Source organism: Podarcis pityusensis (assembly GCF_964106645.2).
Source record: "Podarcis pityusensis genome assembly, chromosome: 15".
In the NCBI taxonomy this organism is placed as follows: Eukaryota; Metazoa; Chordata; class Lepidosauria; order Squamata; family Lacertidae; genus Podarcis; species Podarcis pityusensis.
Window position 1 is genome coordinate 39,308,579 of NC_138040.1, and position 24,825 is coordinate 39,333,403.

General features: G+C 42.6%; 1 long non-coding RNA gene across 1 annotated transcript in view; it reads right to left on the reverse strand.

Annotated features, from left to right (window-relative positions):
* Positions 1 to 23,920, reverse strand: part of LOC308463885 — a 326,983-nt gene extending 303,063 nt beyond the window's left edge. The window contains exon 1 of the long non-coding RNA XR_013979774.1: positions 23,719 to 23,920. This is a non-coding gene — a long non-coding RNA (uncharacterized lncRNA). The remainder of the gene's footprint in view (positions 1 to 23,718) is intronic.
* Positions 23,921 to 24,825: the final 905 nt, after the last annotated feature.

The following is a 24,825-nucleotide window of genomic DNA, read 5'->3' on the forward strand; positions in this document are numbered from 1 at the left end:
GGTTGTGGGCCAGCTTTGCTGGCAGCACACAGCCTGGAGAGCAGAAAAGGGAGGAGACAGAGTTACGTCTCCCCACATGGTGGTCTCATGAAATTTCACAGTATGGAGATCATCTCACGAGGTCTCACTAGAAGAGGGTGGGGCCAAGGCTTTGAAAAGGCCTTGCCCACAAGAATGTGCGGCCATTTTGCCCTGTGAGCTTCTCACACACCTCCCCTTGATGTTATAGCTTTAATTGGCTTTTTGGTCACCGACAGGCAGGGCCAGAATGGATTCCCCCCCTCCCAACTTAATTGGCCCCATGGCTGGGTCCTCGCCTGCTGCCTTACCTTCAGAGAAGTGACTCTTATCTATGCCAGACATCTGGCAGAACTTTGTACATGGCATTGGGCAGGATCAGCCTAGCAGGCCCACCCTGGGGTTGGGTTAAGCTTGGGTTAGCTTGGGTTAAGGCCTTGGCCTGACTACAATCTCTCACCTTGGTCAAGCAGTGAGACCCTGGATGCTTGGCTTGCAGCACACCCAGGGTTCAATATTGGGTGGCTGCCATTGAGGGAAGTTGGACACTTTCCACACCCTATGGCTGAGTGGAATGAGGAAATGACCCTTGCCCTACTGCCACGCCAACCCCACTTCCCATTGTAATCATAAAGATTTAACCTGATTTCACCCAACGCCTGTGGTATGTCTGTTATTTCATTGCTCTCACGGGGCTGAAGAATGAGCCTGCCTGGGCAACCAAACCCTCCAGTTTAGAGATCCCGTTGATAGACTACAGTGACTCCTTTTGCTATACTAGCCAGTTTATGATTTTTTTGTGTGTGCATTTGAAAATTTAGAAAACATTTCATATGCCCCCAGAGGTTTCCTTTAATTAAAACTCAATGTTCTGTAGAATTGCTTCCTTTAAAAAAACTAAAAACTAAAACAGCAGCAATCCTATTTTGTCTTGCTTGTGCCAGGTACTACTCTTTCATTTTTGTTTTTGCTTAAAAAACATTTCTAAACACCCAAAAATGCTGATGACTTCATTATTTGCATTCTGTTGAAAGTCAGTTAAAGAAGTGAATTGGTTTCAGCTATTCTGACAGCATAATTACATCTGTCAACAAAGCATCGGGAGCATAAAAGAAAGGGAAGGGAAGAAAAGGAAGGAAGTTCAACATGTTTGCTTTTTCTTATCTTTATTTAGCATTTTCCAAGACATTTTATACATAACTTACAAAGAAAAGAACAACAACACCCAGCCTTCATACTTCAAGAATCTTGCCTTTTAAAAGGCATTTGTTTCTTATTGCTCAATTTCATATTAAAATTGCCAACAATTAAATTAGAGGTTAAGGTCAGACTGGCAGATACTTAGGTTGTGGAGGCGGAATTCCTACTGATTTCTGTCAATCATATTTCACAGCACATAAGTGATAAGCAACTTGAAACCTGCTAATTAAACTGTAGGCAGATTTTATTATTTATTTATTTATTTATTTAATTATTTATTTAAAAAACCCTTCTAAACATGCAAAATTTATTAAAGTTTCGCTTAAGTTTGCTGGCAGATATTGATAGAAACAATTCTATCAATTTTTTTTTGTTTTTTTTTTTTACTCAGAAGTAAGCCCTATGAATGACTGCTGCCACACTAAACAATCAAGTGATTACAAATGTGGAGCAGGCATTACATGGTAGCTGTAGCAGTGCCAATTCCATCCATCAAAGCAGCCAAGTGAGCACATACGAGGTAAGGCGATCTCGTAGGTAAACTGGGCCCAAGTTGTGAAGGGCTGGATATACTAATATGTCTTGAACTTGGCCTGGTAGTGATTTGGCAACCAGAGCAGATCTCTGAGTAGAGGTCCTCATTCCTGTCAGCTACCGTGCTTCAGCATTTACTCTAAAGCGGGCACTTCCAACTCCCAAGAGGCTGAGATCTACTCCCACTATAAAAAAACTGGCAGTGATCCACCCATTGTCATTGCCCAGAATTGTTGAGCTTTTTTTAGGGGGCAATGCCCAAAGTTGTTGTTGAGGCACCCCCATTAATCCAGCTGTCAACCATAAACACCTCAGCGATCGACCGGTGGAGCGCAATCGACTGCTTGGACATGCCTGCTCTGGAGAAACCTATAACAACCCTTTGTTCTTGCTGGGGTAAGTACTGAAAGATGGGGCTTTTGGTACTTTCTTGCTTCTTCGCTGTGGTCCATTTCTCCCCCCACTCATGCATACTGCCAGTTTCTATTTATCTTTCCCACTGTTGAGTTTCTATTTCTCTCCTGCCTTTCCCCTTCTAGGTCTATTGCTTCCCTCAGTCTCCATGTCCTCTTTTCTCTCCCTTTTGTCTCTCCTTCTGACTCTTGTGCTCTTGTAGTGCTCAGTCGGAGCAAATGGCAATTTAGGTTATCCATTTATTCTGATTTAGAGCTAAAGAGCAGGCTTTTCCAGGGAAAGGAGTGGGGCAAGGGGGAAACCGCTCAGACCCAAGGGCTAGTCAAGTGGAAAGCTGCTCAGGAGTGTGGATGAGCCATGAGTGAGATGGGCGTGTCAGAAGAGAAGATGTGAGACAGTGTCCCAGCCTGAGGGACCAGCGGAAGCAAGGACTGTACCATGGATCTTCTCACTGCAAAACATCTGCTCTGCCATTAAGCTATGATTACCCACCACCACTGTTAAATGAGAACTTGAGCATGTCCATTCAGCATCCAACAGACTAGTTATCCAAGCTCATCTGTTATAGGCCTGCATTCAGGCAGATACTCTTTGTTGTTAACTGGTGCTACACCAAAGTATCTGCCCCAAATCTTTCTTTGTTTCAGTTTGGTGGATGGGAGTCGCTGCTTGTTGATTTGATTTATTGATCTATTTTTTACCTGTGTTATATTTTATAGCCAGGATGGGGAACATGTTAAGTTGTGGGTGAACATATCAGACGACACAGCGATTCTTCAAACAGCTCTTCTTTATTCAGAGGCCAGAAAAGAACTGAACTGAAGGGCTCAGTCAGCCTGCTTATATAGAGCTCCAGTACAACGTTACTGTAACAACTTTCTAAAACTATCCAGTCACTGAACGTCACTTTCAATCCTTCATTTGCATAACTATCTACAGTATTCCCCTGCTGGCCCAGGGTGAGAACTTCAGTACATAACAGAACCTGTGAGCCTCCAGATGCTATTTGACTTCAGCCCCCATATTGGTGATGTTGGCTGATGCTTATGGGAGATGGAGTCCCTCAAAATCTGAAGGGCCACAGGTTCACCATACCAGTTTTAGAGGTTTGCTTTACATTGTGTTTCACATTTCATGCTATGAGCTACCTTGGGTACCATTGTGGGAAAAGTCATGATATCAATTTAAATAATAAATATTAATTATAAGGCAAGGCAATATGCCTCTGAGGAAGCTACTAAGTGTCAAAGGTTTCAGGATGAGTCTTTGGAATTTTCTAAGGAGGCTGATGACAGGTGTGTTTTTTTAAGGCTGGGTACCTGAAATTAAATTGAATTACATTTTTATTAGATATAAACAGTGTGCTTAATGAGTAAGGTTTTACAACGGAATTTTATGAATACCTTACTGAGTGATTAGTGACACAAAAGTGCTTCCCTCCAACCTGTTTAACTGTGTTGGTTCTCAGGCAGACGGACAGAAACAGAAGGAAAAAGTGGCTGTCTAATTCCCTTCAGAAAATAAAAACCCAAAGTAATGGCTTCAGCTATTTGTGTCAGACATAAAAATTGATATAATGTAGGTGGTAAACCTCCTATTGGGTATTATTATAAGTGATTGATTTTGCACTCCCTCTACAGTTTGATGGCACAGTGTTTGCTGTACAAACAGCTCATGAAAAGTCAACATGTTTTAGCAGTAAATAATTTACAACTGCTGTGTGGAACCCGGAATAATATTTTATGTTAAGTGACATTAATTAGGGCGGAAATATTCAAATGGAGACGAGCTTAGAGAGAACTGTGTTGTGACAAATTTATATTTAATCTGATGACTAAATGCAAATGAGAAACTGTGAGAGGCAATGGAACATCATTCTTGTGCCTCAGTGTAACTTTGTGTAAGGGATGGAGAGTTTCTAAGCCAAGCATTCTAGCAGAGCAGTCCAGCCCTGTGGAACCTTCAATGTGGGGTTCCACAGGGCTCAATCCTATCCCCTACATTGTTTAACATCTATATGAAACTGCTGGGTGGGGTTATTTGGAGGGTTGGAGTACATTGTTAGCAGTATGCTGATGGCACTCAGCTCTATTTTTCCTCATCTGCAGGTGAGGCTGTGGCAGTGCTTGGCCAGTGTCTTCCTCAGTAATGGACTGGATGAGAGCCAACAAACTGAAACTCAATCCAGATAAGTCTGAGGCACTGTTAGTGGGTGGTTCCCTAGACCAGATGGGTGGGAGATCACCTGGTCTTCATGGGGTTACACTTCCTCTGAAGGAGCAGGTACATAGCTTGGGGGTCCTCCTGGATCCTGTGCTGTCGCTTGAGGCTCAGGTGGCCTCAGTGGCCCAGAGTGCCCTCCATCAGCTTTGGCTGGTAGCCCAGCTACGCCCCTATCTGGACAGGAATAGCCTAACTACTGTTGTCATGCTCTGGTAAACTCAAGGTTAGATTACTGCAATGCTATACGTAGGGCTGCCTCTGAAGACGGTTCGGAAACCAGCTAGTGGAGAATTCAGTGGCCAGGTTGCTCACGGTTGCAAGACTGTTTGAGCATATTACACCAATCTTGGTCCGACTGCACTGGCTACCAATTATTTTTCACGTATAAAGCCTTAAACGGCTCAGGACTGCAATAACTCAATGACTGCCTCTTTCCATATGAACCTACCTGGACCCTGAGATCATCTTCTTGTGCCTCCTCCTTGAGAGGTCTGGAGGGTAGCAACATGAGAACGGGGCCTTCTCTGCAGTGGCTCCCTGTCTGTGGAATGCTCTCCCCAGGGAGGCTCGCCTGCCACCTTCGTTATACACCTTTAGGCATCAGGCAAAAACATTCCTTTTTAACCAAGCCTTGGGTTGATTTGATTGACATCTCATGCCCTTTTAAAATGTGGGGTTTTTTTTGGTGGGGGTGCTATTGGGTTGTTGTTTTTATTTCGATTATGGATTTTGTGGTTTTATATTTTGATTTTATTCTGTGAACCGCCCTGAGATCTCTGGGTATAGGGTGGTATATAAATTAAATAAATAAATAAATAAATAAATAAGAGGGTGAAGAGAGAAGGGGAAAATCTATGGCAGTAGAATACCAAATCCCAGCCTTTGATGGTCTTCTGGATAAGGGAGTGAGTCACTGGTGAAAAGGGCAAAGGGATAACATGTGCTGGTCTACTTCCCGCATCTTGGAGGGATATGTTGGGAGAACATGATGATTTTGTATATCGAAGATCCAAATCCTCCTCTGATCTTCTCCTAACATACCTGCAGAATGAACACCTATTTCCTATTTATTCCTTATGTATCATAGAATCATGGAAATGTACAGTTGGAATGGGCCAAAAGGGTCATCTAGCCCAACCCCCTACAATCCCAGAATTGCAGCTAAAAAATCCCCAAGAGGTGGCCATCTAACCTCTGTTAGATACCTCCACCTTCCAAGGGAGTCCATTCCATTACCAACAGCTCTTAGTATCAGAAAGTTCTTCCTAATGTTTAGTGGGAATCTCCTTGCCTGTAATTTGACTCCAGTGGTTTGGGTCCTACCCTCTGGAGCAGCAGAAAACAAGCTTGCTCCATCTTCCATGTGAAAACCCGTCAGGTATTTGAAGAGGGCTACTGTATTAGTTCTCAATTCATTTATATACTGCCTCATTTTTCATCTGGAATCTCTCTTCTTTTTTTGCACCTTTAATATATAGTATTTTTTATTAAAGATGTCTTAGTTTACAAAAATACACGCATTGTCTCTTTTCTCAAGCTGTTTTTTCTACAGATTAGTTTCATTTGTTGTGAGACATTAGTGTTGCATGCAATATAAGGTTGGGAAGAGGGGGAGGTGTGGGGTGGCAATGCTTCTATTCTTCTACTTAGTGTGGGGTTTTGGGTCAGCATCATTTGTATGGGTTCCCTTTCTATTCACTTGCTATATTTCCTTGGTGGTGAGAGAGGTTGGTGGGAATAGCTTGCCTGCCTCTTCCTTCCATGCTTTAAGCATGGTCCACGTGAACCTGTTTAGTGTTGTGGGGATTTTCCCTTGTTTGGGAGGAATGGGTATGCTGTGGTGGGGATATTTTCGATTATGTCTCTCTCCAGGTATGCCCATTGTTTTGTCTCGTCTTCTAGAATGCATGGGATTATGTGGCGCACATGGTTGGTGATGTGGTATAGTTCTACATTGGGGATTCCCCATCCTCTTTCTGAGGAGGGGAGGTGTAGGTATTTGGGGTTTATTCTTGGTTTTGTGTGTGAAAAGATTAACGGAAATCTCTAAGCAGTTTACAGATCCCAATGAAAATGATATTAGAAATACAACACCAATTCCACATTCAAAATCAAGCAATACTAATATTACTAAGAATAAAAAGAACTCCGTTGTTACAGTAAGATTATTAAATAAATATGTCTATGCAATGTAAAAAATAATAATAAAGGAACTGGGTTGTTTTTTTCAGCTGGAACTCACCAGAACTCAGTTCCGGCACCTCTTAGGTGGGTGCCATTGCCATTATAAGAGAACAAGGGAGGCATTCATGGTAAGTTCTGGCACCTTTTTCTAGAAAAATGGCACTGCATAAGAATGTAACATAATTATAATATTAAAATCTCATTACACACACTACTGCCACAACTATATCACCAAAATCATTCACCCACGCTAAAGAAAATCAATTGAAATATACAACCTTATACACAAGCAATCAACACTCACACTCTTCTTACTCCCACAACAGCAGCAATTCATTTTTCATTTCAGTACAGTGGTACCTTGGGTTACATACGCTTCAGGTTACATACGCTTCAGGTTACAGACTCCGCTAACCCAGAAATAGTACCTTGGGTTAAGAACTTTGCTTCAGGATGAGAGCAGAAATTGTGCTCTGGCGGCGCAGCAGCAGCAGGAGGCCCCATTAGCTAAAGTGGTGTTTCAGGTTAAGAACAGTTTCAGGTTAAGAACGGACCTCTGGAATGAATTAAGTACTTAACCCGAGGTACCACTGTATAACACTCAAGCATTAAACTAACCGATAAGTAACCAAGAATAATAAAAAGCAATAGCAGCACCAGGAGGATGAAAACACAGAAACACCCTTTTTTTACCATCGGACAGAGGGCGTGTAGCAGCAGCCGTAGAAGAGATGATGAGAATGACGAATGAGGAAGTGAGAGAGAAGGCAAATGGAGATCCACTTGGGACAATGCCATTATCCAAGAAGCTGGGTTCTATAGCTTCTCTCTGTAAAGATTGAAATAAAAAAGGACTGTAGGAAACTTTTCCTTGTCTTTATAGCTTCCTGGACAACCAGTCTGGAGATGCTGACAGCATCCTGACAAGAGGGGGCTTGCCCTATGAGGGTCTTCCAGGGACTATTGGATTGTGTCCTTAGGCTGCCTTTTAAACTGAAATAACATCCACTAATATGAATGAGATATACTTCCAAGTAAGTAATGTATTAATCTGCTTAAATTTGGAAAGCATTGCAGTTCCAAATAAAGCCCTCAAGGCAGGGCATAAACATAATGAAGTTGCTGGAGAAAGCAAAGTCTATTAATTTTCTTTGAAGGTAGTGGAATATCCTTGCATGGTCTTAAGGACGGAAGGAAGAGCCTGGATCCTACTAGCTCAAAGGTGGAAGGAAGACAAGATACCAACAATAGAAGAATGGCAACTGAAAATGATGGACTATGCAGAAATGGCAAAACTTACGGAAAAGCTCAGAGACAATGACATTGAGAAATATAAAAAAGAATGGGAAACATTTATTGTATATGTACAAATAATAATAATAATAATAATAATAATAATAATAATAATTTTTATTTATACCCCGCCCTCCCCAGCCAAGGCCGGGCTCAGAGCGGCTTACAAGCAATAATAAAAACAAGTTGAATGATTACAACTTAAAAACAAAATTAAAATACAACATTAAAATATTGAAACATTAAAATATTAAATGTAGCCTCGTCGCAGGAGGAGAAGGAAAAGAAACAAGAAAGAGAGGGAGGGAATCAAATTGGCTCCAAGCCAAAGGCCAGGCGGAACAACTCTGTCTTACAGGCCCTGCGGAAAGAAATCAGATCCTGCAGGGCCCTGGTCTCATGAGGCAGAGCGTTCCACCAGACCGGAGCCAGTGTTGAAAAGGCCCTGGCTCTGGTTGAAGCCAATCTAACTTCCTTAGGGCCCGGGACCACTAGGGTGTTGCTGTTTATGGACCTTGAGGCTTTCCGTGGGGCATACCGGGAGAGGTGGTCCCGTAGGTACGAGGGTCCTAGGCCGTGAAGGGCTTTAAAGGTCAAAAGCAGCACCTTAAATCTGACCCTGTACTCCACCGGGAGCCAGTGCAGCTGGAAAAGCACTGGGTGAATATGCTCCCATGGCAGAGACCCCGTGAGGAGCCTCACTGCAGCATTCTGCACCCTCTGGAGTTTCTGGGTCAGCTTCAAGGGCAGCCCCGCGTAGAGCGAATTACAGTAGTCAAGCCTGGAGATGACCGTCGCATGGATCACTGTGGCCAGGTCAGGGCGGGAAAGGTAAGGGACCAACTGCTTGATGTGGTGAAGGTGGCAAAATGTCGCCTTGGCTGTTGCTGTAACTTGCGCCTCCATGGAAAGGAAGGCGTCAAGGATTACACCCAAACTCTTAACGGAAGGAAATGGCACTAATTGGGCCCCCGCAAGAGAAGGGAGTTGGTCCCTCATCCCCATGTCATTCCGACCCAGCCATAGGACCTCTGTTTTCAAAGGATTTAGTTTCAATCGGCTCCCACAAAACCATCCAGCCACAGCTTCCAAGCATCTGGTCAGTGTGTTTGGGGCCGAGTCGGTGTGGCCATCCATCAGCAGATAGAGCTGAGTGTCATCAGCATATTGGTGACAGCCCAGCCCAAAGCTCCGGATAATCTGGGCAAGGTGGTGCATAAAGATGTTAAAAGCATCGGGGAGAGAATTGCGCCCTGCGGCACTCCACACACCAAGGAGGCTTTGACTAAACATTTGTAAGTAGTTAAATCGAGATAAAATTTATGGGAGGAAATTTGAATTGAAATAGCAAAATTTGATGGCATGCAATCAGGATAAGACAATAAGGATAAGAAAAAGAGGTTTTAGTAAATAATGCAGAAAAGGTAGATATTCAATGAGCCAGGAAAGGAAATGGAGGGAAGTCAGGAGGTTAAAGAGAACCTCCGAAAATATTTTATTTTATTTTATTTTATTATTTTATTTTATGTTCTTTTTATTTCTTTCTCTTCTCTTCTTTCTCTTTCTTTGCTTCTCTTTACTGTTATTTCACTTTTTTATGTTGGATATTTTGTATCTTTAATTTTACTTGATGGAAAATAATTGTTGAAGTTGAATTTGTAAAACCCATAAAATTTATTTACAGGAAGGAAGAGTTTGAACTGTACCTAACTGTAGCCTTCATTGAAGACTCTAGAGCAGGCATGGGAGGTGTTGGACTTCAGCTCTCATACGTAATCCTTTGACACTGACCATCCTGGCTGAAGCTGATGGGACTTGGAGTCCAATGACATCTCTAGACCCAAACTATGTTCACATTCCTTGGAGTACAGATGATGGAAGTGTGGGGAAATGATTGGAACATAAGTTTAGTTAACAAAATATGGAAATGACAGTATTGCAGAACTAGATAATAAGATAAGGAACTACAATGTTTCAGTAGATGTCCTTGGATGAATAGAAGACAGGTAATTGGTATATTTCTGGTGGAAAATGATTAGTTCATTATTAGAACTGGAAGAAAGATAGGTTAGAACTAAGGCAGATTTTTGATTACAATCAAGATATGTAATCAAACATGAAAAGACTTAAGTACATTTTAATCAGATTCTGTGACAATGGATTCTGGAGATTAATTTAACAAGCTTTATGGCAAAACCCTGTGCTTTCTATTAATCAGGCAGGGTGAAGTCCTAGGAGATGTTACATTAGAATTTTTTAAAATAATAAAATATAGGTTCAATTTTATCAGAAAACAAAGTAAGTTATCAGTGGAGTTTCAGATTTAAATTAATTGTTTTCTAAGCTTATCAGACAACATTTAACCATTTCCAGAAGAAAATAGCATTTTTTTCAATACAGCTTAATAAATTTGGGCCTGGTGAAAGCCACACTGAGACCTGAATAATATAATTAGATATACAGTATTGGCAATGAGGAAAAATGATGCTATTAAAAAAAAAAATACTGCTCAATGTACTGCACAAAATACATTTAACTCAACAGTGACATATTCAAACTTTATTTTATTTTTCATTTCTTATCTGTCTGGGTTTGTGGGGTTTTTTGGGGGGGGGTGTGTGTGTTTTGTTCCAACATGTCTCATATGTTATTTTTGATCCCCCCTTCCTTTTTTGCTGGACTTCTTTTAAAAATAATAATATTGCATATTTAATTTTTATTCTAAAAAAAGTGATGAATTGTGGTTATTTTGCCCCAAATAGAAACAGTCACAAGCAATAACTATGCAGAAGCTGCAAATTGTGGGCACATTATTATTTGCTCTGGAAGATGGATAAGAAGTTTGAAATCACCTTTGTTTAGCACTGATTTTCAACTGCATGCTTGGATATATACCAGGATGTACAATGGCATCTATATATGCATCTACACATTTATCTTTCCCCTAATTCTGTGCTGGACAGTGCGAGAAATGTCAGGCCAAACAGGTTATAGCATGCAAGCATCCATTATGGCTACGGAAAGGAAGGGACTAACCTCAGTTTTGTAGCACATGCATTGTACGCAGAGAAGGTACCAGTTCAATCCGTCATGTCTCCCATAATTATTGTTGTTGTTTTATATTAATCACCTTCTACACAGTTGTTTCAACACAATGTACAACAGCAAAAAGCAGCGAAAAACCAGACACAACCCCTTCACCACCTACACACCCTGGCAGATATATTTAAAGAAAACTAAAACCATACAGAATACAGTGATCCCCCCCCCCCCATATGTGTGTGCTACTTGTGAGCGTATATACATGACACCAGGAAATAAATAAATAGAATTATACCAGAAAATGGTGGGAGAGAGCTGGGAAGTCCCTGAGGCTCACAAGGAGACCCTTCCCAGAGCCCAAAGAGGATGTCAGTGAGAGTGGAGGAAGCCCTGAAGAGACTGAAGGTGCAGCAGAACTTTAGGTTGCTCAGCCTCCCTGCCTAACAGCTGACGCACAGGGTGGCGCAGCAGCAACAATTTTTCCCCCACCCATCCTCAGAGCTTCAACTCTAGTTGTACGGACAGAGAACTGGAGAACAGAAAAATAGGCATTTAGAGGCTTTTTAGAGGGTGCTCCCCACTTTGCACTTATGCATGTGGGGGGCCAGAACACAACCCCCACATATGTGGAGGGACACCTCTAATGTATGGTTTTGCTAGATACTCATGGCAAAGACCCATTTCTCCATCTGGGAAAGCCCATCAGGAAAAAGTTGTCATTACCCCCCACCCCACCCCCCAAAGTGGGCATCTGCCATATCTCAAAATCTATTAGATTGATTGATCCATCAATCACAGGGTGGATTACAGTTTAAAAACAAACTATATAACCTAGCCAAAAACAAACAAACAAAAATATGCCCAGCACCTTTAAAGGGCCAGAGATTGTTTAATCAAAGGCTTGAGTGAAGAGGAATGTTTCTGCCTGGCACCTAAAGGTGTATAATGAAGGAGCCAGGTGAGCCTCCCTGGGGAGAGCATTTCACCAATGTGGATCCACTGCAGAAAGGGGCTCATTCCCACGTTGCCACCCTCTGGACCGATTGTAGAGGAGGCACACAGAGAAGATGATCGAAGGGCCCAGGTTAGTTCATATGGGGAGAGGCAGTTATTGAAATATTGCAATCCTGAGCCTTTTAAGACTTTATAGCTCAAAACCAGCAAAAGAAACATCTAGATTTGAAAAAGAATTAAACCAATATAAAGGAAAATACATTTCAAGAATATATAACCTACTTTTAGAATGGGAGGTGAAAGAAGAATTGGTGAAAGGGTCAATACCCTAGGATGTAACATCTACATGGATCAATGGGAGAAATTATGGAGGGAGGGTGTTAAATTTATAGCGTGCTATAATCTCAGAGAAAATATTATGAAAATGCAATACAGATGGTACCACACTCCAGCAAAACTTGTGAAGATGTATAGAAATAGATCACCAACTTGCTGGAGGTCTAGAGATGATATAGGGTCACATATGCCCATGTGGTGGGAATGCATAGCCAATAAGGAATTTTGGAATAACATAATGAATTTAAAAAGTTATTTAAGTTCTCATTTAAGAAAACACCTGAAACCTTCCTCCTAGGTATAATGTCACCAGAAATCAAAAAAGATATTAGACCACTATTTATGTACACGACAGTTGCAGCCAGGATCTTAATTGCAAGAAACTGGAAAAGTGATAAAACCTACAATAAATGAGTGTCAGGTCCAAATGATAGAATATCTGCAGTTGGCCATGATGACAGGGAGAGTCAGAGGTTATCCAACACAGAAAGGACAGAAAGCATGGGAAATCTTTAAAGAATATCTGGAAAACTATTGTAAAAATAAACATCTCCTGGCAGAACTAGAATGATTCTTGCAAAATAAGAAATATAATGTTTTTGGTATCTGATAAAAACAAAAAAAGTAACACAGTAATTTGGAAGTGTGTGAAAAAAATAATAGAAATAACAATACAATTAGTCTAATCGGAAGTCAAATGTGTCCCCCCCTTTTAATTCCTTCTTTTTAACCCCCCCCCTTTTTCCTTTTCCTTTTTTCCCTTTCTTTTTTCTCACCCTCTTCTTTTGGTCTTTTTCTTTTTGATTTGCTAAGAAAGAGATAAAGAGATAAAAGTTAAATATGGAAATTTGACGAACTTAAAGTGATGTTTTGTAATTGTCAACTATTGTTAAAGATGGTCAATTGAAATGAACTGATGTATTAACTATTAAAACAAACAAAAAAACCAGCATTTTGGATTTAGCCCAGAAATTCATTGGCAGCCAGCGCAGTCAGACCAGGATCAGTGTAATATGTCTTGCCCTGGTGAGCAACCTGGTCGCCGAATTCTGCGCCAGCTGAAGTTTCCATACCATCTTCAGAGGCAGCCCTATGTATAACACGTTGTAATAATATAACCTAGAGGTTACCAGAGCATAGATGTTATGCTATCCCTGAAAATTAGTGCCATGCCAAACCTTTTTCAGAATTTGAAGAGAGCCTGTGGCAAAGTGGCCTGTGAAGAGGGTGGCAGGCAAGGAGGGGGGGCAGATTTTGGTAATTTTAGAAAATTAGACATTTCTTTCAATACACTCACATCACTGTAGTGCCTCCTTGATAGTGTACTTAACAAAAATCAATGAAGGCAATGAAGCATTAATGATCCCAAATCTCTGGCTGATCAACAGACATCATGATAATCCACCTAGCAAAGAAGTCAATTGACCTTGGCTCTGGGTTTAGTCTGTATCACCCACATTTTAACAAGATGTGGGAGAGGAAGAGAGCAGGTACGTAGGTATTTAAATAAAACCAGCAGGACAATATGATTTGCCTCTGTCTCTTTTTGGATTTGATTTTTTATCAATGCCCCAAACTGAATTCTGGTTATGGAACTCAATAGGCTGGTGTGGATGAGCAGATGGGATTCTTAAACCTTCCAAGAATACAAACCAAGAGTCCTTATCTGGATAACAAACTAGGACAAGCGACCTAAGCTAATGGGGCTGTGTCATATTACTTGTTTGTTCCACTTTTTTTGGGGAGTGTGATCATCCCTTGGTTTAAATTAGCTGCTTTGGAAGCAGGGAGTAATGAGGTGGAGCACCCTGCCCCACAAATGGCACAGTTATGGAGACATCTCCTCCAACAAACTAGGTGAAGATGAATCCAATACATGATCTGACAAATTTGGTCCCCCACCCCCAGTGCAGATGTCACCTGGGAAGGGCCACAGCTCAGAGGTAGAGCACCTGCTTTGCATGGAAATAGGCTCAAGATGCAACCCCTGGCCTTTACAGGCTGCCAGTGTCCCGTGTCTGAAACCCTGAGGAGCTGTTGCCAGTCAGTGTAGACAATACTGAACTAGATGGACCAGTGGTCTGACCTGGGAGAAGGCACCTCTTTATGTTGGAGGTTGGTCCATTAGGGAAATTGGGGCATTATGCCCTGGGCAACCTCAATATGTCTCTGGGCAGTCCCCACCTACCTATTTTCTTATTTACAACCACTCCAGGGTTGGCATGGCTTTTCTGCTTCCTGCTGCTTACTATGAGTTGCCCTTGCAGAATAGATGGAGTATAGCATCTAGATCAAGGGAAGTAATAGTGCCACTGTATTCTGCTCTGGTCAGACCTCACCTGGAGTACTGTGTCCAGTTCTGGACACCACAGTTCAAGAAGGACACTGACAAACTGGAACGTGTCCAGAGGAGGGCAACCAAAATGGTCAAAGGCCTGGAAACGATGCCTTATGAGGAACGGCTAAGAGAGCTGGGCATGTTTAGCCTGGAGAAGAGGAGGTTAAGGGGTGATATGATAGCCATGTTCAAATATATAAAAGGATGTCACATAGAGAAGGGAGAAAGGTTGTTTTCTGCTGCTCCAGAGAAGCGGACACGGAGCAATGGATCCAAACTACAAGAAAGAAGATTCCACCTAAAGATTAGGAAGAACTTCCTGACAGTAAGAGCTGTTTGACAGTGGAATTTGCTGCCAAGGAGTGTGGTGGAGTCTCCTTCTTTGGAGGTCTTTAAGCAGAGGCTTGACAACCATATGTCAGGAGTGCTCTGATGGTGTTTCCTGCTTGGCAGGGGGTTGGACTCGATGGCCCTTGTGGTCTCTTCCAACTCTATGATTCTATGATTCTATTCTAATTCAGCAGGGAAGAGAATGGGGACAAAACTAGAATTAGTTGGCTCTGCCTGAACGGACAGTTTGGGCTCCCTGGCTTCTTTCCTACCAGTCCCAAGGCGTACCAGCCACCACTGCATATGTGTTATTCCTGCATTGCTGGGGGTTGGACTAGATGACCCTCAGGGTCCCTTCCACTGCTACAATTCTATGATTCTTTGTCACCTTACACAGGCCTGGAAGGCATTATTCATTGAAACCACAGACCTTGATGTCATACCCTCCAACGTTTTGGGAGAGCAAATTTAAACATACAAAATCCAAGCTGCTTTAGAGTTATCAGTTTAAACATTTGGTGACAGCCACGCCAGGGGTGAGCTTTGGCAGGCTGAGATAAGAATCAATTTTTGGGTTGCTGTTCCTACTTCTACAAAGTGGCATGCCTGGCTTTGACCGCATGTACAGATTTTCCTGTGATAAACAGGTTTTGTGGCATTCGTATGAGTTGCCATCTGTCTCTTTCCAGATCCATCTTCAACACATTTTCCGCATCCCCCGTTTGCCACTCCTGGTGTTCATATATCATCCACTTCTCTGCACGGCAACCGAGCAAAGTGTCTAACAAGCCGAGCTCTTGAAATAGCACCTGGAATTGTGGAAACGAAAGCAAACCTTGCCAATTAATGGCAAAAGCACTCCTGCTAATTCATCTTCTTCTAGTCCCCATTCCATGTTTTTTTTTTATTCAATAACAACAGCAACCCAAAAGCTGAAATGTACAGGATCTTGTTTACATAGCCAATACCATTTAAAAGAACGTGGAAACTGCACAATTTGCAGCGAGCCTATACATCTCATTTCCCTGAGATTTATTGAAATGCTCCTGCACAATTTTACTCCTAGGTACCAGGTTAGCCAATTTATTTTCACACCGTCTGTAACATCTCCACTCTTGCAAAGGCTGGAGTCAATTTACCCTGTTATTGAAATGTACCATGTGCTTCACTGTTTGTTTGTTAAAATTCATTTGTTTTACCCACTTCCACACTCTGCTTTTAATCTTTCTATTATATTGGGCACTATCCACTGGAAATATCTCCCACATAAACATCAGAGTAATAAGTGAGATTCACATCTTAAAATAAATCGGCTTTGGCACAAGCTTAAGGCTTCACCATATATTTAAAGCACGTGTCTGGAGACAATGAGCCAGCATGGCTTATGCAGCTGTTTGCTCCTCCCCTACTACCCTTGGCACAAGCAGTGGTGGGTGGTGCTCATTGGTACTGGTGGGGCAGAAGGAAGGGAGGCCCACAAGAAGTGAAGCCAGATGAATGATAGCCGGAGGAAATCTTATTCTTGTTTTTGCCCTCCTCCTCCATGCTGAGTTCTACAAGGGCAACCCATAGACTAAGGAAGAAGCAGACAGCCAGTGCCGCCCCTGCACTAGTTGCAAATAAGAAGGCAGGGAGGTGGGGGCTGGCTGAGGTTGGCAGCACCCCCTTTGCTCTAATGGACCAACCTCCACTGCACATTGGACAAGCGCATTCACAGTCCGAGGGCATGCTGTGGCCACAGTCCATGCAGACCCTCCAAGTGTCCCTATTTTTCAGGGACAGTCCCAGATTTACAGAAGCTGTCCCAGTTTCTGATTTGATCCTGGAATGTCCCACTTTTCCTTGTTGTTGTTTAGTCGTGTCCGACTCTTCGTGACCCCCTGGACCAGAGCACGCCAGGCACTCCTGTCTTCCACTGCCTCCCGCAGTTTGCCTCCCGCTTTTCCTTAGGGTGTCCCTATTTTCATCGGAGAAACATTGGAGGGTATGAGGTCATGCGACTCACAAGCCAAGGAGATAAATAAGTATACAACCTTTAGAAGACATCTGAAGGCAGCCCTGTATAGGGAAGTTTCTTAACGTTTAATGTTTTATTATGTTTTTATATATATTGGAAAGGATGCAGGTGGTGCTGTGGTCTAAACCACAGAGCCTAGGGCTTGCCAATCAGAAGGTTGGCGGTTCGAATCCCCACTATGGGGTGAGCTCCCGTTGCTCGGTCCCTGCTCCTGCCAACCTAGCAGTTTGGAAGCATGTCAAAGTGCAAGTAGATAAATAGGTACCGCTCTGGCAGGAAGGTAAACAGCATTTCCGTGTGCTGTTCTGGTTCGCCAGAAGTGGCTTAGTCAATAAAGCGAGATGAGCACTGCAACCCCAGAGTCGTCCACAACTGGACCTAACGGTCAGGGGTCCCATTACCTATATATGTTGGAAGCTGCCCAGAGTGATTGGAGCAACCCAGTAAGATGGGCAGGGTAATAATAATAATAATAATAATAATAATAATAATAATAATAATTTAGGATGTCCCTATTTTCATTGAAGAAATGTTGGAGGGCATGATGGTGGTAGAGTTTGAGACCTTGGGCAATTTGCTTGGCCATGGTTGGAAACAAGACACTGGACTTGATGGACCCGAATTCCGAACTAGCAGGACTCTATTTATGTTTTTATTAAGCTCTTCCTGGACCTATTTTAGCAGCTGGTGGATTTGTGGGTTCCATTTTGGAAAGGCATGTTTGGGTTAGAATGCTGGTCACCCCATTTACCTCTGAAAAGAGGCAGTGAGATTCTATTTTATTTGGGGTACTTTTAAGTATCAGTTGGATGCAGAACTGACATGACTTCTATTTTTAATGCAACCTGGCTTTATTTCTAGTTGCTGAGAATCTAGATAGCATATTGGAAGTATGTTATTGTTCAATGCTGGTATGTGCCTGGGATGCTTATTGGATAGTGCTTATTGCATACTGGCTAATGTTTATTGGGTATTTATTTATTACTGTTAATTTTGTTTCTGTTTCTGTATATTCTTATTTCATGATAATATTGAATGAGACTTGTTTAATTTGCCTCATTTGGATTTGTGATGTTCTGTAATGCATTGTCTTTACACTGACACACACACACACACACACACACACACACACAATTTATGTCTCTTTCCTCTCTCTCTCAAATGTCTTTTGGGAAAACAGATAATGGATAGATTCAGTTCAGTTTGCATTTTAATACAGACTCTTATTTACACTTCCCAAAACAACACACAACCTAAAACACAGCAAAAATCTAAACCCTGATTTTTCCAAACTTTGCAGTGCAGTTTTACAGCCAAGTAATATGAGCAAAAATGTGTATCATTCAATCATAACATTGTAGAGTTCGAAGGGGCCCTGAGGATGATCCAGTCCAACCCCCTGCAATGCCGGAATATGCTGTGGAACTCATGACACAAACTGAATTTGACTGGGAAAATGAGACACTGACAGGTTTTTCTGTCCTTGTGAGTTGTTTTGAGCATCGTCCACTGTGGAAAAGTTGCATATAAATTAAGCTACACCCCTCCCACAGCTCCCTGTTAGAAAACCAGCTTCAGGTTGCTAATCAGAATAGCATATTTTCTCGGTGTACAAGCTGAGCCTTCCACCTTCGCAAGCCCCCATGCGACAACCGCAGCATTAGCAGAGGAATCATTTCAAGCAATCTGCTGCTCCTAATTTATTTGTTTTCACATGAATTCATTTGGCATTTAATCAGGGACTTTGTTTGCAGTGATGATGTTTACAAGCTCCAAATAGCAAGAAGGAAGGGTGGGGAACAATAATGGGAAAGTGGGTTTTAACCTTTTAGTACATGGTAAATTTTGATTTCAAGTAGATAATTGTGCCCACACCTGGAAGAGGCAAAACACTGGTAATTGGATAAACAGTGGTATAACCTTTATTTAAAGTGGGTTGGGGGATCTTTGTGCACCCACAGGCCATATGCCCTTACAGGGAACCTTCCAGAGGCCCAAGTGCCAGGAGTGGGCAGGGCCAGAAGCAAACGTAGGTGGAGTAAGGAATGCCAAGTTTTACCTTTCTGCAGTAGGCTAGTTTCTACACACACTTGCACACCCTTTTCTGTTCCCCATTTGGGCAAGCAAGATGCATGATCATAGTTCAAGGACACATTCCAGCCAGGCTTATAGTGAGGACTATAGTTCTAAGAGAGTCCTGACACCCACAGTGTGAGTCTTGAAGGGCCACATTCAGCCCCTTGGCCCTACACCCCCCATCCCTGATTTAAACATAAAAGGGGGTCTGTAGTGGTCTGAATGTTCAGAAATGGCTAACTGAGGTGGGATCAATTTCTCCCATTTCTGTTAATGCAGGGGGTGGGGAACCTCAGGAATGGACTCCTCTAGGCTTCATTATTTGGGCCTTGGGATTGACTACATCCTTTCTCTCCCATCAAACACCCCTCACATTCTCTGTTTTGCACCTTCCTTGGGTGCTTTTGCCTGGCAGGATTGTCCTTGAATTATGACAATGACACAATCCTGTGTGGGTGGAGAATAGACATGTGTATGGGGGGGGAGGGGTATCTAACCTACAGTACGAGGCTAAAATTTGGGGGTCGAAGCTCAATGGAAGAGTATCTGCTCTGCTCAAAGAAGGTCTCTGGATCAACCCTTGGGATTTCCAGGTTTGCATAGAAGAGACCACTGCCTGAAATCATGGAGATCTTTTGTACTGAATGAAACAGAGCAGAAAGGTCTGACTCAGTATAAAGCCTTTTCCCATGTTCCTATTGATGGCCGCACCCACTTTAGGATGACAGCACTCATACAATGGAACTCTCTGCCTCTTGACATTAGGAAAGGGCCATAATTGTACTATTTTAAAGGTTTGTTGACAGAAAGGCAGCAGCTACTGTGGCCCAGTGCACCTACGGATGAGCTGGGGTGTGTGTGTGAATGCTTTAATCCTGTGTGGTCAACAGACATCATTAGCATGCCGGGAAACCATGTGGGAGGCTACATGGGAATTACCTTTCAAATCATTGTTAGCCCAATTAACAGGGTAATGTGGAGGCAGGAATTGCAGGGGCGGATCTCCTTGGCTGGCCACCTGGCTTCAACCAGGTCCACCCCAATCTCATTTAAGCCACCAGCACAGTCGAAATTGGGTGTCCCACCCTCCCACCCTATAATTCTGGCCCTGCCCGGGGTGAGTGGGCAGGGTGTACCGAAGACCTTGCTATGGAGCATTTCAGTCGCTGTATTTGGGGCAAGGGAGGAATTCACCTGAATACAAAATTGGGCCTGTTTGGAGGTTTCACCTACCTTGTAGAAACCGTCACAACTTGTTGGTGGAAAAGGCACTGGGTTGGATCCTTAGTCCAGTAAAATGGGGCAGGTAGGAAACCAGCCCGCCCCCCACTGCTCTGGTCAGGGTACCCCAGTAAAGGGGCCAGGGGGATGTTTCTGTACAAATACCCAGAAAGGGGCTAAAAGGTCATAGACCTTCCCTGATGCTGTCCTGGAGGAATTGCCCAGAACCGATTTATGTCACAGAGCGATCTTTAAATCCAGGATTGACCCTGAAGGGTTAATCAAGCAGCAAGTGGGCAGGTCGATTCAGGATCCATACCCAATCATTATGCCAAAGCCTACTGACATCTGTAATCAATAAAGTGGTGGCCATTTTTATCCCAAGATGCTGTTTTGTCTTCATTTTGACCTATCAAACCCCTGCCCCCGGCAACCTCAGTTTCTGTTTCAGTGGACCTATTCAGACACCTGATGGGTTGCATGCATTTCATTGGTTTTTTTGTTTAGCTTTGAATGGTTTTTTAAATTTTTATTTAATCTTTGTTACAGATATGTTTGCTACTCTGAGCTCCTTTGGGAGGAAGGGCAGGATATAAATTTGATTTTAGAAAAAAGTTCCTATGCAAATTCGAGACACTGCATTAATGCACATGAATATTGCATTATATGATGGAAGCAGTCTTTGTTCTTGTCCATTTCCTGCTATGCTGCATTCTCCAGATAGACTACCCATCACATCTTTCTAACAGCTGCACTATATCTAATAACTCATAAGAAGCAGCAGTGTTATTTGGGGATTTTTTTTTATTATTATCCCATATGTGCAGCGAATACCAAGAGACACTTCTGTTTCTCAACCAGGTTTCCCCCTTCTTTGGGTACTGTAGTAATGCATTCCAAAAGTTCCACATCCATCACCTTGCGTCAGTCCTGCACACTCTTCCTTGCCTTGCTGTTTCCATGAACATATGGCCAAAGCTGTGAGTCTGCTTGCTGGTAGGATAATTTATACCAGCACCTGGTAGGAATGGAGCTTGCAACAGCTTGCTAATCTTTTGTTACAACAGCAAGTTATAGATGATGTTGGGTACCCTGATGAGGAATGAAGAAGCAATTGATTGCCAAATGGTGTGTCGGGGCACACTTATCTTCTGTGAATGGGAACTTGAAAAATTAAATCTCTTCCATTCATTGAGGATGACGCCTCAAGCACAATTGATGCCCCTTCTCCTCACCAGGGCAGGGATATTCTCCCCACAGAGGGAATCTGGGTGCACTGGAAATCCTTCATGAAGCATGTGTTAAGAGATGATGGACATGGAAGAATCCCTGAAGTACTATCAATAAAGAGAAACCTTGGTCTCATTTCACTGATCCCTGACTGGATAAACAAAGGAGAAGGCAAAATATTCACTACTGATGAACCAAAACACATTTCTCTCTTGAAAAACACATCTTTTTGAAAAGAACAAAATCTGACCATTTGCTGTTGATAGGTAAAAGGTAAGAACCCCTGGATGGTTAAGTCTAGTCAAAGGCAACTGTGGGATTGTGGCACTCACCTCGCTTTCAGGCCTAGGGAGCCGGCATTTGTCCACAGACAGCTTTCCGGCTCATGTGGCCAGCATGACTAAACCATTTTTAGTGCAACGGAACACCGTGACGTAAGCCAGAGTGCACAGAAACGCCGGTTACCTTCCCACCACAGTGGTACCTATTTATCTACTCGTTCTGATATGCTTTCAAACTACTAGGTTGGCAGGAGCTGGGACAGAGCAATGGGAGCTCACCTCGTTGCAGGGATTCAAACCGCCAACCTTCTGATCGGCAACCCCAAGAGGCTCAGTGGTTTAGACCACAGCACCACCCTCATCCATATTTGCTGTTGATATATGCAGTTCATCATCCACACCACCCAGTGGCGGAGGAAGGGGGTGCAGGGGATGTGGTCTGCCCCGAGTGTCAGTACTGGGGGGGGTGTGTGTGTGACAAAATGAGCTTTTTAAATAAAAAAAATGGGCTCATGAAACTTTTTAGGAGTAATGTGGTGGCTTAGGCGCCTGCAGATTCTGCAGTGCCTGAAATGGCAGTGTGGGACTTGCGTCTGCCTACTGCCTCTCCCTCAGCCACCTATAGCTGTGGGGGGAGGCAGCGGAGAGGCTCCAAGCATCAGAAAGGCTTGACCCGTCCCCGGCTGCACAACATGCCCCTGCACCAGGTACCTGAGAGGCTAGCTACGCCGCTGACACCACCATCATCATCTGAATTTATCTTCCACCCTTCTTCCCAGTGGAGCTCAGGGTAGCAAACAAGAAATGCAAGTTAAAACATCTTTTAAAACTAAATATAAAATATAGATAGGAAATAAATTCCTGCTCCTTGGACAGAAGCCTCAGCACTCTTTGCAGTTCCCAGAATTCACAGAGAGAAAAATCATGACAGGTAAAATGGCATTCCTTTTTCACACAAGACGTGGCCAGTCTGTGACTTCCTGGGGTTACTCTATTGTTTATATTGTACAATTTAATTTTAGTCATTTAATTTTTATGCTATGTTTTCCTTTTGCCTAATCCGCTTTGAGCGGTGTTGAAAAGCAGCATTTTTTGTATTTTAAATAAGGGAATGAAATGGATAAACACATTCAAAACAGTTTAAATTGTGGGTGTGGGTGTGCCAGATGTTTCGACTGAGATTTTATGCCAAGCAACAAATGAGGAATATATGCAACATTTACTATGATTAAAAACCAGGGGTTTGTAATATTTATTTTCATAAGCAGGAGGACTGACAAAAATACATCTGTGAACATGAGTGGCAGTAAAAAGAAAGCCCTCTTCATGTATCCATAGGAATGCATAAGGGTGCAAAGTGTTTAGAGGGAGAGCCTGAGAGTCAGTCCCCTCTCTAGTGTCTTGTATCCAATTATAGATATAAGTAGTTCACATTAGAAGTGCTTGACTTCTAGCAACCAACCCCCCGAGCTTCCCTTTCAGAGCTGAAGATGTAAAGAGGCAGCAATTTCCATCCCATCCTATAGTCACTGCAATGAGTGCCAGCTCCATTCCACTAAAATCAGCCTCTTCTACGATTATTCATCTCACAATTCTCTATGGGCAAAAGCAACGTGTTTATTTATGTAAATAATTTCAGTGCATTTGAAGTGGAAAGGAAACATCAAGAACAATGCAGAAAATAATGTATTTATTTAAGTAACTTTTGTAGACTTAATAATAAAAAAATATTTATTGCGGTCCAGAGACCCATAGAACAATTTCAGAACAAAATACTTTTAAAGCAGCCAACCACAAAAGAGAGAGAAACAGGAAAGGGACCAGTAGGTTAAATAGGTTAAAGGGTGCAAGGAGATAGGATAATACTGTAACAAATATCGAATAACAAACATAAATAGCTGTTAACACAACAACAACAAAATAACAGTATGTAAAGAAGATCGCACATGGGTGGAGGGAAGCAATGGGTTTTGGGGGAGGGAGTTGAGGGAATTAATTGAAAAATTGTTAAAGATATACAGCGGTACCTCTGGTTAAGAACTTAATTCGTTCTGGAGGTCCGTTCTTAACCTGAAACTGTTCTTAACCTGAGGTACCACTTTAGCTAATGGAGCCTCACACTGCCGCTGCACAATTTCTGTTCTTATCCTGAGGTAAAGTTCTTAACCTGAGGTACTATTTCTGGGTTAGCAGAGTCTGTAACCTGAAGCGTCTGTAACCCAAGGTACCACTGTATATGAGTTCTAAGAGATTAAGAATAAGGAACTAAAAGAAGGAGACAAACATCAAGGAATACCAAAATAAGGGAATCAGAGAAGAGCTGTATAAATGTAAACATAAGACTCAAGGTTTTATTATACACTGCTTTACTTTGGATGTAAAGTCTTCTGGAGCAAAGATTGTACATTAAATTAATACAACAATAAGAGAGAGAGAGAGAGAGAGAGAGAGAGAGAGAGAGAGAGAGAAACAGAGGCGGTAATTTTGTTTTGTCTCAAGCTTGATTATCTTTGTTTCTTTTGACTTGTGGACTTAAACTTCCCCCATCCCATCATAGTGAATACTGCGAGAATTCTCTTGCAGGATTTCCTTTCCTGGCTTGGGGAAACATTCAAATTCTGGCAATTGCTCCTCCCGCCTCTGTCTCCATTGGAATTTTCCAACATCCCTACATCCAACAAAATCATTGCACAAGCAGAACAACTTTCTCTCACGCAATGGAACTTACCCCCTCTCCCCCCACAAACCCCCTAAATCTGCTTTGGAGATGCAGGGATGGCTGGGAGAAGAGAGGGAAAGGAAGTTCCATTGCTCAAGCACATGTTGTGGTTGCCCCTGGGTTGATCCCATGCACTGGGTGTACTTGCTTCACCTCATGCATTGAATGGGGACATTTGTAGGGGGCTTCTAACATGTCAGTGGGACATGTTTCGAAGCCACTACATGACTGGGAACCTCGAGAACATAAAGTTTGTGATTACAAAGCTTCTAAGTTCATGTAGCCAAAAGAATTTAGAAGTCTCCAGATCTTCATCCTCAATGTGGAAAAACCGTGGGTGGATTTGGCAGGGGTGAAGATGCTGCTGGGAGAGTGGGACATGTGTTCCTCCCTCTGCACACATTTAGGCTTGTTC